We start from the raw sequence: 12,069 nt of genomic DNA on the forward strand, positions 1-12,069 counted from the left end.
TGTCGAACTGGGGGTCCTTGAAATTAAAATGGTTGAGAATCACTGCTCTTATGGGGGTCCCTGGCATATCTTTTCAAATGGGGGTCCGCGGGCTAATAAGTGTCAATTTGGGGGTCCTTGACATGAAAAAGTTTGGGAACCCTTGTTCTAGACGACTCTGCCTCCAACAACATAACGCATTGAAAGACGGAACTCCAAAAAACTCATGAAATATTAATAATTTCATGAAAATGAACCAATAACATAAATCACTACAGACACATAAACTCCATAACAACGCATTCCCCATAGGCAAACAATAACACCATAAACAAAACAAACTGAATGCCAGCACTTGTGGATGCATAATCTTCTATTTCTTTCTTAAAGGAACACTTCACCCATTTTTTACACTTTCTTATAATCAGTCGGAACTGTACATTTTCTCTTCTACGCTGGATTTGAACCCGGTTTGCTGCGCAAGTCCTGACTTTTTTTCCCATTGAGCTAATAGAGCGGCCTGCTTGCTCAGGGGATACATTGAATCTTGACCATCAGGTCGAAATTCGTGTCAGATCCTGTGTCTAGGTGAAACATGACTTTTGACACGATCTAAATGTCTCAATAGAAGAGCAGGGAGACACAATGCAACCACCCCAATTAAATAAATTATATTGTATTATTAACATACTCTACCATACAGATTGGACTATATTAGATTTTATTCATTAAAAAAGTGACATAGTAACGCTTTAATGTTACTCAGAGAGTGTACGAATGGAACCTGTTAGGGGGTGCATTTGGGTGCAAGTTACAGACCTGTTATAGTCCATTTGAACCCCTGGTGGTCCCCAGACCCATCGTTGATAAACAGTAGTGTTCTATCTATTGACGACAAAAAAACGTGCTTCAGCTACATGAGTCATCATCAGTGCTTCAGCTACATGAGTCATCATCAGTGTTTCAGCTACATGAGTCATCATCAGTGTTTCAGCTACATGAGTCATCATCAGTGTTTCAGCTACATGAGCCATCATCAGTGCTTCAGCTACATGAGTCATCATCAGTGTTTCAGCTACATGAGTCATCATCAGTGCTTCAGCTACATGAGTCATCATCAGTGTTTCAGCTACATGAGTCATCATCAGTGTTTCAGCTACATGAGTCATCATCAGTGTTTCAGCTACATGAGCCATCATCAGTGCTTCAGCTACATGAGTCATCATCAGTGTTTCAGCTACATGAGTCATCATCAGTGTTTCAGCTACATGAGTCATCATCAGTGCTTCAGCTACATGAGTCATCATCAGTGCTTCAGCTACATGAGTCATCATCAGTGTTTCAGCTACATGAGTCATCATCAGTGTCATCAGTGCTTCAGCTACATGAGTCATCATCAGTGTTTCAGCTACATGAGTCATCATCAGTGCTTCAGCTACATGAGTCATCATCAGTGTTTCAGCTACATGAGTCATCATCAGTGTTTCAGCTACATGAGTCATCATCAGTGTTTCAGCTACATGAGTCATCATCAGTGTTTCAGCTACATGAGTCATCATCAGTGTTTCAGCTACATGAGTCATCATCAGTGCTTCAGCTACATGAGTCATCATCAGTGCTTCAGCTACATGAGTCATCATCAGTGTTTCAGCTACATGAGTCATCATCAGTGTCATCAGTGCTTCAGCTACATGAGTCATCATCAGTGTTTCAGCTACATGAGTCATCATCAGTGTTTCAGCTACATGAGTCATCATCAGTGCTTCAGCTACATGAGCCATCATCAGTGCTTCAGCTACATGAGCCATCATCAGTGCTTCAGCTACATGAGTCATCATCAGTGCTTCAGCTACATGAGTCATCATCAGTGTTTCAGCTACATGAGTCATCATCAGTGTTTCAGCTACATGAGTCATCATCAGTGTTTCAGCTACATGAGCCATCATCAGTGCTTCAGCTACATGAGCCATCATCAGTGCTTCAGCTACATGAGCCATCATCAGTGCTTCAGCTACATGAGTCATCATCAGTGTTTCAGCTACACGAGCCATCATCAGTGTTTCAGCTACATGAGTCATCATCAGTGCTTCAGCTACACGAGTCATCATCAGTGTTTCAGCTACATGAGCCATCATCAGTGTTTCAGCTACATGAGTCATCATCAGTGTTTCAGCTACATGAGCCATCATCAGTGCTTCAGCTACATGAGTCATCATCAGTGCTTCAGCTACATGAGTCATCATCAGTGTTTCAGCTACATGAGCCATCATCAGTGTTTCAGCTACATGAGCCATCATCAGTGCTTCAGCTACATGAGTCATCATCAGTGTTTCAGCTACATGAGTCATCATCAGTGCTTCAGCTACATGAGCCATCATCAGTGCTTCAGCTACATGAGTCATCATCAGTGCTTCAGCTACATGAGTCATCATCAGTGTTTCAGCTACATGAGCCATCATCAGTGCTTCAGCTACATGAGCCATCATCAGTGCTTCAGCTACATGAGTCATCATCAGTGTTTCAGCTACATGAGCCATCATCAGTGTTTCAGCTACATGAGTCATCATCAGTGCTTCAGCTACATGAGCCATCATCAGTGTTTCAGCTACATGAGCCATCATCAGTGCTTCAGCTACATGAGCCATCATCAGTGTTTCAGCTACATGAGTCATCATCAGTGTTTCAGCTACATGAGTCATCATCAGTGTTTCAGCTACATGAGTCATCATCAGTGCTTCAGCTACATGAGTCATCATCAGTGTTTCAGCTACATGAGCCATCATCAGTGTTTCAGCTACATGAGCCATCATCAGTGTTTCAGCTACATGAGCCATCATCAGTGCTTCAGCTACATGAGTCATCATCAGTGCTTCAGCTACATGAGTCATCATCAGTGTTTCAGCTACATGAGTCATCATCAGTGTTTCAGCTACATGAGTCATCATCAGTGTTTCAGCTACATGAGCCATCATCAGTGCTTCAGCTACATGAGCCATCATCAGTGCTTCAGCTACATGAGCCATCATCAGTGCTTCAGCTACATGAGTCATCATCAGTGTTTCAGCTACACGAGCCATCATCAGTGTTTCAGCTACATGAGTCATCATCAGTGCTTCAGCTACACGAGTCATCATCAGTGTTTCAGCTACATGAGCCATCATCAGTGTTTCAGCTACATGAGTCATCATCAGTGTTTCAGCTACATGAGCCATCATCAGTGCTTCAGCTACATGAGTCATCATCAGTGCTTCAGCTACATGAGTCATCATCAGTGTTTCAGCTACATGAGCCATCATCAGTGTTTCAGCTACATGAGCCATCATCAGTGCTTCAGCTACATGAGTCATCATCAGTGTTTCAGCTACATGAGCCATCATCAGTGCTTCAGCTACATGAGTCATCATCAGTGCTTCAGCTACATGAGTCATCATCAGTGTTTCAGCTACATGAGCCATCATCAGTGCTTCAGCTACATGAGCCATCATCAGTGCTTCAGCTACATGAGTCATCATCAGTGTTTCAGCTACATGAGCCATCATCAGTGTTTCAGCTACATGAGTCATCATCAGTGCTTCAGCTACATGAGCCATCATCAGTGTTTCAGCTACATGAGCCATCATCAGTGCTTCAGCTACATGAGCCATCATCAGTGTTTCAGCTACATGAGTCATCATCAGTGTTTCAGCTACATGAGTCATCATCAGTGTTTCAGCTACATGAGTCATCATCAGTGCTTCAGCTACATGAGTCATCATCAGTGTTTCAGCTACATGAGCCATCATCAGTGTTTCAGCTACATGAGCCATCATCAGTGTTTCAGCTACATGAGCCATCATCAGTGTTTCAGCTACATGAGTCATCATCAGTGTTTCAGCTACATGAGTCATCATCAGTGTTTCAGCTACATGAGTCATCATCAGTGTTTCAGCTACATGAGCCATCATCAGTGTTTCAGCTACATGAGTCATCATCAGTGTTTCAGCTACATGAGTCATCATCAGTGTTTCAGCTACATGAGCCATCATCAGTGTTTCAGCTACATGAGTCATCATCAGTGTTTCAGCTACATGAGTCATCATCAGTGTTTCAGCTACATGAGTCATCATCAGTGTTTCAGCTACATGAGTCATCATCAGTGTTTCAGCTACATGAGTCATCATCAGTGCTTCAGCTACATGAGTCATCATCAGTGCTTCAGCTACATGAGCCATCATCAGTGCTTCAGCTACATGAGCCATCATCAGTGCCAATAACACATGTAGAGAACAATAACACCTATTGGCACGCCCAGAGGCATGCTGGGAAGTCTCTCCTCAGCCGCCAAACCACCCGGGACGCTACCGTATTTATATAGATTATCACCTGGGCATTAAAAGGGGAACATTGCCAATATTTAATGTAAATCCTATTGGGCGCCTGCAAATCTGACACATTCGCCGCCAGCCTATATGTAAATATGTATGATTTTATGTAGGATGGCTTCCAGTCAGTGTTGCCATGTCCGCTTATTATAAGCGACATTAGGCTTTGTTTTTCTGTTGCGGGTTGCGTTCTTTTGGGTTTGTTCCTTAAGTGTAGTTGCTTATTTGGGCTTGCTTCCTAAACGTTGTTTAAACCAGTGTCTCAAACATTTTTATGAGAAGGACCCCCCAGATTAAAATGTAATTGTCCGCATATCAAAAAATATTAATTTAAAAAATATATATCAGATCTACAAGCTCACAATGTGTCGCATCGCAACAAGTTGTGAGATTGTAAATCGCCGATGTGGTTAAAGTGCACACGTACCCCAGTCGGTTCTTTTGGGCTGGTGTCCATAGACCTGGTTGCTTGTTTCTCTCGCAAAACCTGGCAACACTGACTGGGCCCATTGGGAGCTGTGTGTGAAAAATTAACAAATTTGGTGGGGTTGGTGAAAGGGCCTACTCTGTGTGGAGTTTGCATGTTCTCCCCGTGTCTCCTAGGGTAGTTAATACCCTCACAAAAACATGTAGTAATCCTGGTCGATGTATACCGTCTCCCCCATGACAGCCGGGGCGCCTGATGGAGGAGAAGGGAACTGGTTGGAATAACGTGTTCCTTCCACGCGCTACGTCCAACCGGGGAAACTCTCCCCTGTCAGGTGACAAGAAGGTCAGTTGGCTCTCATGCATTGAAGGAGGCATGAGCTCGGCCCTGGCCTCGCTAGGCTGTGGGGGACTGGTGTAGCGCTGGTGTAGGGCTCGTGTAGCGCCCAGAATCACTTAGGAAATTGGCACCGGGTGAAAAAGAATCAGTGAAATTAAGTATATAGGGTTTGCATAGTTTCAAAAAGTTATGAATGTAGACTTTGCCCCAGGTGAAGGAGTTTAAGTATCTCGGGGTCTTGTTCACGAGTGAGGGGAGGACGGAGCAGGAGATCAGCCAGAGAATTGGAGCAGCAGGAGCGGTATTGCAGTCGCTGTACCGCACTGTTGTGACGAAAAGAGAGCAGAGCCACAAGGCAAAGCTCTCGATATACGGAGCAATCTTCGCTCCTACTCTCACCTATGGTCATGGAAGTGTGGGTCATGACTTAAAGAATAATATTGTGGATATGATCGGCCGAAATTAGTTTTCTCAGACGGGAGGCTCTTCCTTCGCGAAAGGGTAAGAAGTTCATTCATCCGTGAGAGAGTCGGAGTAGAACCGCTGCTCCTCGACTTGGAAAGGAGCCAGCTTAGGTTCGGACTCGTTTAAAAAAAAATCACACCCTGTGTGAAGAGAGTGGTGCCTTTGATGAGCCCCGTATTGATGTTGTCATCAATGTTTGTTTATTGGACATACATACATACATAAATACGGACACACGGACAAAGTCAGATATAGGAGTGGTTGGCACCACTCAAAAATCTGCAACATAATACTCCAACCGAACATACACCTTGTTCTGCTTCGGGTCAATATGAACAAAATGACTATATGGCCTTTCCCACATTCTGTAGTTAACAAACCGCTTAAGATTTTCCAACTAGCTCTCATGTGACACTCAATGTGCTCGTGATTGTATTGTTTTATTTAGTTTCCAGAGTCTTTCACGGGAGAAAGGTTGGCTGAGGATAATCCCTCTCTGAGTGACTTCACTACAGACACATCCAGATGGCAATTAATTAATGGAGAGAGATAACGCCACACTTTGTCCACTGTGTGTCTGTCGCCCAAGAATCTCCCAGACAAATGATGTCAAAGAAGCACGTCGGAGGAGGTTGATGAAGAATAAACAGTGGAGGATCCAGGTGGTCAAACCATTGACCTTCCAGAGCTGTGTCTACCCAATGCTTCAATGGGCTATAGGGCTGTCACCATTACACATTTCAGATCATTACATTAATTGTCACTCAAATAATGGCGATTAACGATTTCATTGTTGCGAATTGAACATTGGAACAAATTTGTCTTTTTCTGTTTGCCTTTTAGGCTTCGTAATCAGAAATTGCACAGGGCAGACATGACAAACAATTAAATATACAAAGAAACTATTGACATATTTAATCATTATTATTCATGTAAAAATAGCCATTATACTTTCCTGCTTGCTCAGGGGATAAATTGAATCTTGACCATCTGGTCAAAATTCATGTCAGATCCTGTGTCTAGGTGAGACATAATCTCTCAAGAACAGATTCTGCTCTTCGTTTGAATCTGTCGGGGGGGTTCGTCATATCGCGTACGCACTGGCCTACAAGTGGGCGTGCCTTCAGATCAGGAAGCAGGCCGCACTTTACCCAATCAAATGTAGTGGGCGGGATTTAAGTGTCTGTCGATCCTTCCCCACTAGAAACAAACTGAAAGTCATTTAACAATAGCGTCCTCGGAGCAGACAAAACCACGGAAAGATATTCACATTTTAACTTGCTCTTTCATCATAGAAACAAGTGGGCTTATAAACAAAACGATCCATGTTCTCTGGGAGAAGTGGTGTTAGTGTTCCGTGTAGAAATATTGTTAGTGGGAATGAAAACATAGTCGCACCACCGAAAGTGATGCGCTGAAGGCAGACCAAAACCCCGGTTTCCTTGCGTACGTGTGCTACGTCGACTTCCTCCCAGAGCCAAGTGAGACAGTAAAAAACAGCAGAGGGCGCTGTTTTTCCTTTTCATTTGGCAATGGGTTCCCAGATTGGGTGAGACATGACCTTTGACACGATCTAAACGTCTCAATAGAAGAGCAGGGAGACACAATACAACCACCCCAATTATATAAGTTATATTGTATTAACATACTACCATTCAGAATGGAAAGAAAATACTTGAAAATGGTATTCTTAAAAAAAAGTTACAAAGTGAGGCTTTAAGAAAACGCAGCTGTTTTCCAACATTTATACAACATGTTAAATGTTAATGAGAATGCCAAATGATAACATAAGTACTGTTTTTCCCCCCCACATTATTTGAATACCCAGCATTTAAAATGATCCGTTGCCCTGCCCTTTGATATGATTGATCAAACACCCAGCATCCATTCTCCTTGGTGATGGGGAGCGATACAGCGAGTGTGATAACAAGCATGAGACACAAGACAAGACGAGACACGTTTCTTTGTATAACCCATTAAGACCGGGAACGCATCTGTGTGTCATTTTAAGATTTATTTGGGCTATTCAAAAATAGCAGATCTACAAGCTCATAGCCGCGCTATGAGCTTGTAGATCTGCTATTTTTTTTTTTTTTTTTAAATGAACGTATATTATTTAAAGCGAACATTTGTAACTCAAATCTTTGCTTCTGGGGGATTCTACAAATGTCTAAATCCTAACATTTTTTGGGGGAAAAAAACATGTCGCTATAATCAGTGGTTCTCAAACCTTTTCATGTCAAGGACCCCCAAAATGATATGTATTTTGGCCCCGGACCCCCATCTCAAAATATGTTGTTCCAGGGACCCTCAGAAGCAAAGGTTTGAGGTACAAATGTTCACTTAAAAAAAAATATATATATTAATATATATATATATATATATATATATATATATATATATATATATATATATATATATATATATATATATATATATATATATATATATATATATATATATATATATTCAAAGACTTGCACAACTTTTCCAATTTTTCAAAAATAGCAGATCTACAAGCTCATGCCGCGCTATGAGCTTGTAGATATGCTATTTTTGAATAGCCAAAGTGTAATTTGATGCTTTTTTTTAGCTCAAATCAAAAAAATGACACAGATGCGTTCTGGGTCTTAATGGGTTAACACATATCAACAACAAGGCACTTCAAAGCCGCTTTACAACAAAACAGTGACAGAAAGCATAATGTCAAACCGCAAGAGAAACATGTTATATCAAAGCACGTTTGAATTTAATTAAAAACACAGTTATTAAAGAGATAAGAGAGACTATGGGAAATAAGAACGAGCTCAAAGAAAAACGGATACAAATATGAGATTAAGGGTGCAGACAGTACAGTGGAACAACTGAATAAAGAGACTCTATGAAAGGCAGCACACACACACACACACCCACACACGTTTGTATTACTATACTTGTGAGGACATCAACACTTTAGGACAGCCATTTTATGAATGCCATTTCAAATATATATATATTTTGCCATTTTTAACCGTAAGCCTAAAGCCGAAAAAACAGCAGATCTATAAGCTCACAACGCGTCGCGCTGCGACGCGTTGTGAGCTTATAGATCGGCTGTTTTTCGGTGCATGACACTGGCGCGCAACTAAGTATGAATCATGTTTAACTCTAATTCCAATCCCTAAACCTAACCTCTAAATGTCTAATGAATGTTTTTCTAGTTGTAAACGTATCTCTAAAAATGTTTTTTAACTATAAAACTACCATTTATCTTGAGGACCAGGAAAATGGTCCTCACAATCTATATTTCTTCCAATTCTACTATACTTGGTCCTCGCAAGTACAGTAATATACATAGACACACACACACACACACACACACACACACACAGCTTTGATTTCAAAGAACTGAGAGTTGGTTTCTAGGAGTTGGTTCCAGATATGTTGGCGCATAAAGACTGTTAATGCTGCTTCTCCATGTGTAGTTTTGAATCTACATATGGTCTCTGTCGGGTGGAAAACTCCTATGTCCAATACTGTTACTTCTTCAGAATTGAAATAAGAAGACAACAATATATCTACATATTTACACAGTTCTATTTATCCGGGGCGGTAAGTACTTGAGGTTTAGACATACAGTGCTTGAGCAATGAGCATAACAGCAGATACTGTACATGATATGGACGTTAGTTAAGATGCAAGAATAATACATTGTCTCTGTAATTGTGACAGGCTAGGCCTGTCACAATTATTACATAATAGTCTAATCGCAATTATTTTGCATAATCGTCATAATCGTGGCAAAATGTTCATACATTTTCCAAAAATAGCAGAAACAGCAGATCTACAAGCATACAACACGTCACAAAGTGACTTGTAAATCTGCTATTTCCGCATTTTTTTCCAAACTTTTTTTTAAAAGTATACAATTATTAAATATGTCAGTAATGTATTTGTATATTTAAGTTATTTGTCATATCTGCCCTGTGCAATTTGTGATTATGAAGCAAATGAAAAAACTAAAATTAAAATTGTATTATGTTCCAAGGTTCAATGCCAAAAAACACAATTAAATATTTAATCGCAATTATTCGTATGACAATCGTAATCGTGCCCTATCTGTCGGGTGGAAACCTCATTATTTCCAAAACTGTTGCAAAGGTTTCAAATAAAAAAATAGCTAAAATATAAGTTTGTTACACCTCAATGGAGAACCCAAATGCAGGACAGCCAAGCAGGTAGTGTTTAAAACCCCACGATTGGGTGTTTTAACACAGTTGAGCGAAAACGTACATCTCAGACATACTTTTATGTACACAGGAGAAATCCCATCGACGTTCCTTTTTTACGAGGGAGCCCTGTTTACTATCATGACGTGACACCGAGCAATGAAATGACCCGACCAGAACTGATACGACTGGGAACACGACTAATAAAAAGCCTTACACACAGGAGGGCTGATTACACAATGAGATACAGCTGGGGAAGGCAACATAGAACTATGAAAACTAGAACATGAACATAACACATGGAAATACAAGACCTTCAATGGCAAAATATTTGAATGACAATGAATTGTCTCTTCAGGCATGGAATAAACTCACATTACACCTAAGCCTCTGTGATAGCTTTAAAGTAGGGGTCTTCAACAGGGGGTCCGGGACCCCTAGGGGGTCCTCAGAGTTACTACAGGGGGTCCGCCAAACCCTTTTCTGAGGAGAACTTTAGCCAAAAATAGCAGATCTACAAGCTCACAACGCCTCGCACTGCGAGGCGTTGTGAGCTTGTAGATCTGCTGTTTTTGGCAAAGATGTATAGGTGTAGAGGGAAAAACAGAGCAGACCAAGTAAACATAAAAAGTTTAATCTGAAACTCAATTTTATACAATATAGAGGGGGTCCCTGCTTCATCTCTCTCAGCTAGGGGGTCCTTGGCCTGAAAACGTTGAAGACCCCTGCTTTAAAGCACAGCTAAAGACCTATTTATTCACTCTTGCTTGTAGTTGATGTTTAAATCTCTGTGTTGTTATTCATATCCTCACTGTTTTTCCTGATTCACTGCCTTTTTTGCTATTACTTTAATGTTGTTTTATGCTCGTCTTTTTTTTGCTTTATTGTTAAATTTTCTGTACTTTTTCTGTAATTGTATTCTTGCTCTGTAAAGCACTTTGAGCTGCATTTCATGTCATGGAAGGTGCTATACAAATAAAGTTTATTATTATTATGACTCCACCTTAGGCCGTAGCACTTGCCGTAGCCTTGATGACCTTGCAGTCTTACGCAAAGGCTAAAATGTAACTTAGATATCATGTTATGTAGACTATAGCCAGGTTCATTGTAGACCTGGCATCCTTTGTGTATAGTTTCAATGTACAGATTATTGACTTTTGATATTATACTGTTTAGACTGATGATAGGTACCTATGATCCTATATTACTATTTCTATGCATTTGATGTATTACCTTGTGTTTTCCTTGATTACTGTAAATCGCTCTGGATTAACCCTTTAAAACCGGGAACGCATCTGTGTGTCATTTTAAGATTTCTTTGGCTATATAAAAATAGCAGATATACTAGATCTGCTATGTTTTGGAAAAATCGTGAAAATGTGTGCAAATCTTTAGTTCGAATATATATATACTTTTTTTAAACTAAAGTTTTTAACTCAAATATTTGTTTCTGGGGATTTTACAAACGTACTTATGTTGCTATATTATCAATGGTTTTCAAACTTTTTTTCATTTCAAGGACCCCCAAAATAATATGTATTTGTCCGCGGACCCCCTCCCATCTAAAAATATCTTGTTCCAGGGACCCCCAGAAGCAAAGGTTTGAGTTAAAAATGTATATACAAATTTTGCACAAATTGTCCCGATTTTTCTAAAAAATAGCCCAAAGACATCTTGAAATGACAGACATGCGTTCCCTTCCCGGCCTTAAAGGGTTAAGAGTGTCTGCTAAATGCCTAAATTATGAATTGTAATTCTAACTAGAATTCTAACTAGTAAATTGTAACTAAACTGTCCTGATCGTTACAGCTCTAGCCATAAGGCATGTCCTCAGTTGGATAACCTCTTAGCAGCAGTGAATGATACACAGGTGATTATCGATAATCTCTACTGGTGTTTACTGTACAACACTCGTCTTAAAGGGATAGTTCACCCCCAAAATGACTATTTTTCTATGGATCAGTCACCCCATGGAGACTTGAATCAGTGGATATTTTTTTTGTTTTTGTCGCATTCCTAAACCAATAATTTGATGACCGGTAGGAGACACAAAGAGTCTCCTTTGTGTCTCCTACCGGAAACCACTGCCTATACCGGTCTGCTGGTCATCAAATTATTGGCTTAGATTCAAGTCTATGGGGTGACTAATCGGTAGGAAAAACAAATAATTGCAACATGGCCTCTTGTGTAATATTGCTTTAATATAGAACTTCATTGAACAGGTTTTACCTCTACAAATAAAACAGTCCTATTTAGAGCCATATTAGAGGTCGCAGCTGAATAATAATTG

This window comes from Gymnoscopelus microlampas, assembly GCF_963454915.1.
Source record: "Gymnoscopelus microlampas genome assembly, chromosome: 4".
NCBI classification, from domain to species: domain Eukaryota; kingdom Metazoa; phylum Chordata; class Actinopteri; order Myctophiformes; family Myctophidae; genus Gymnoscopelus; species Gymnoscopelus microlampas.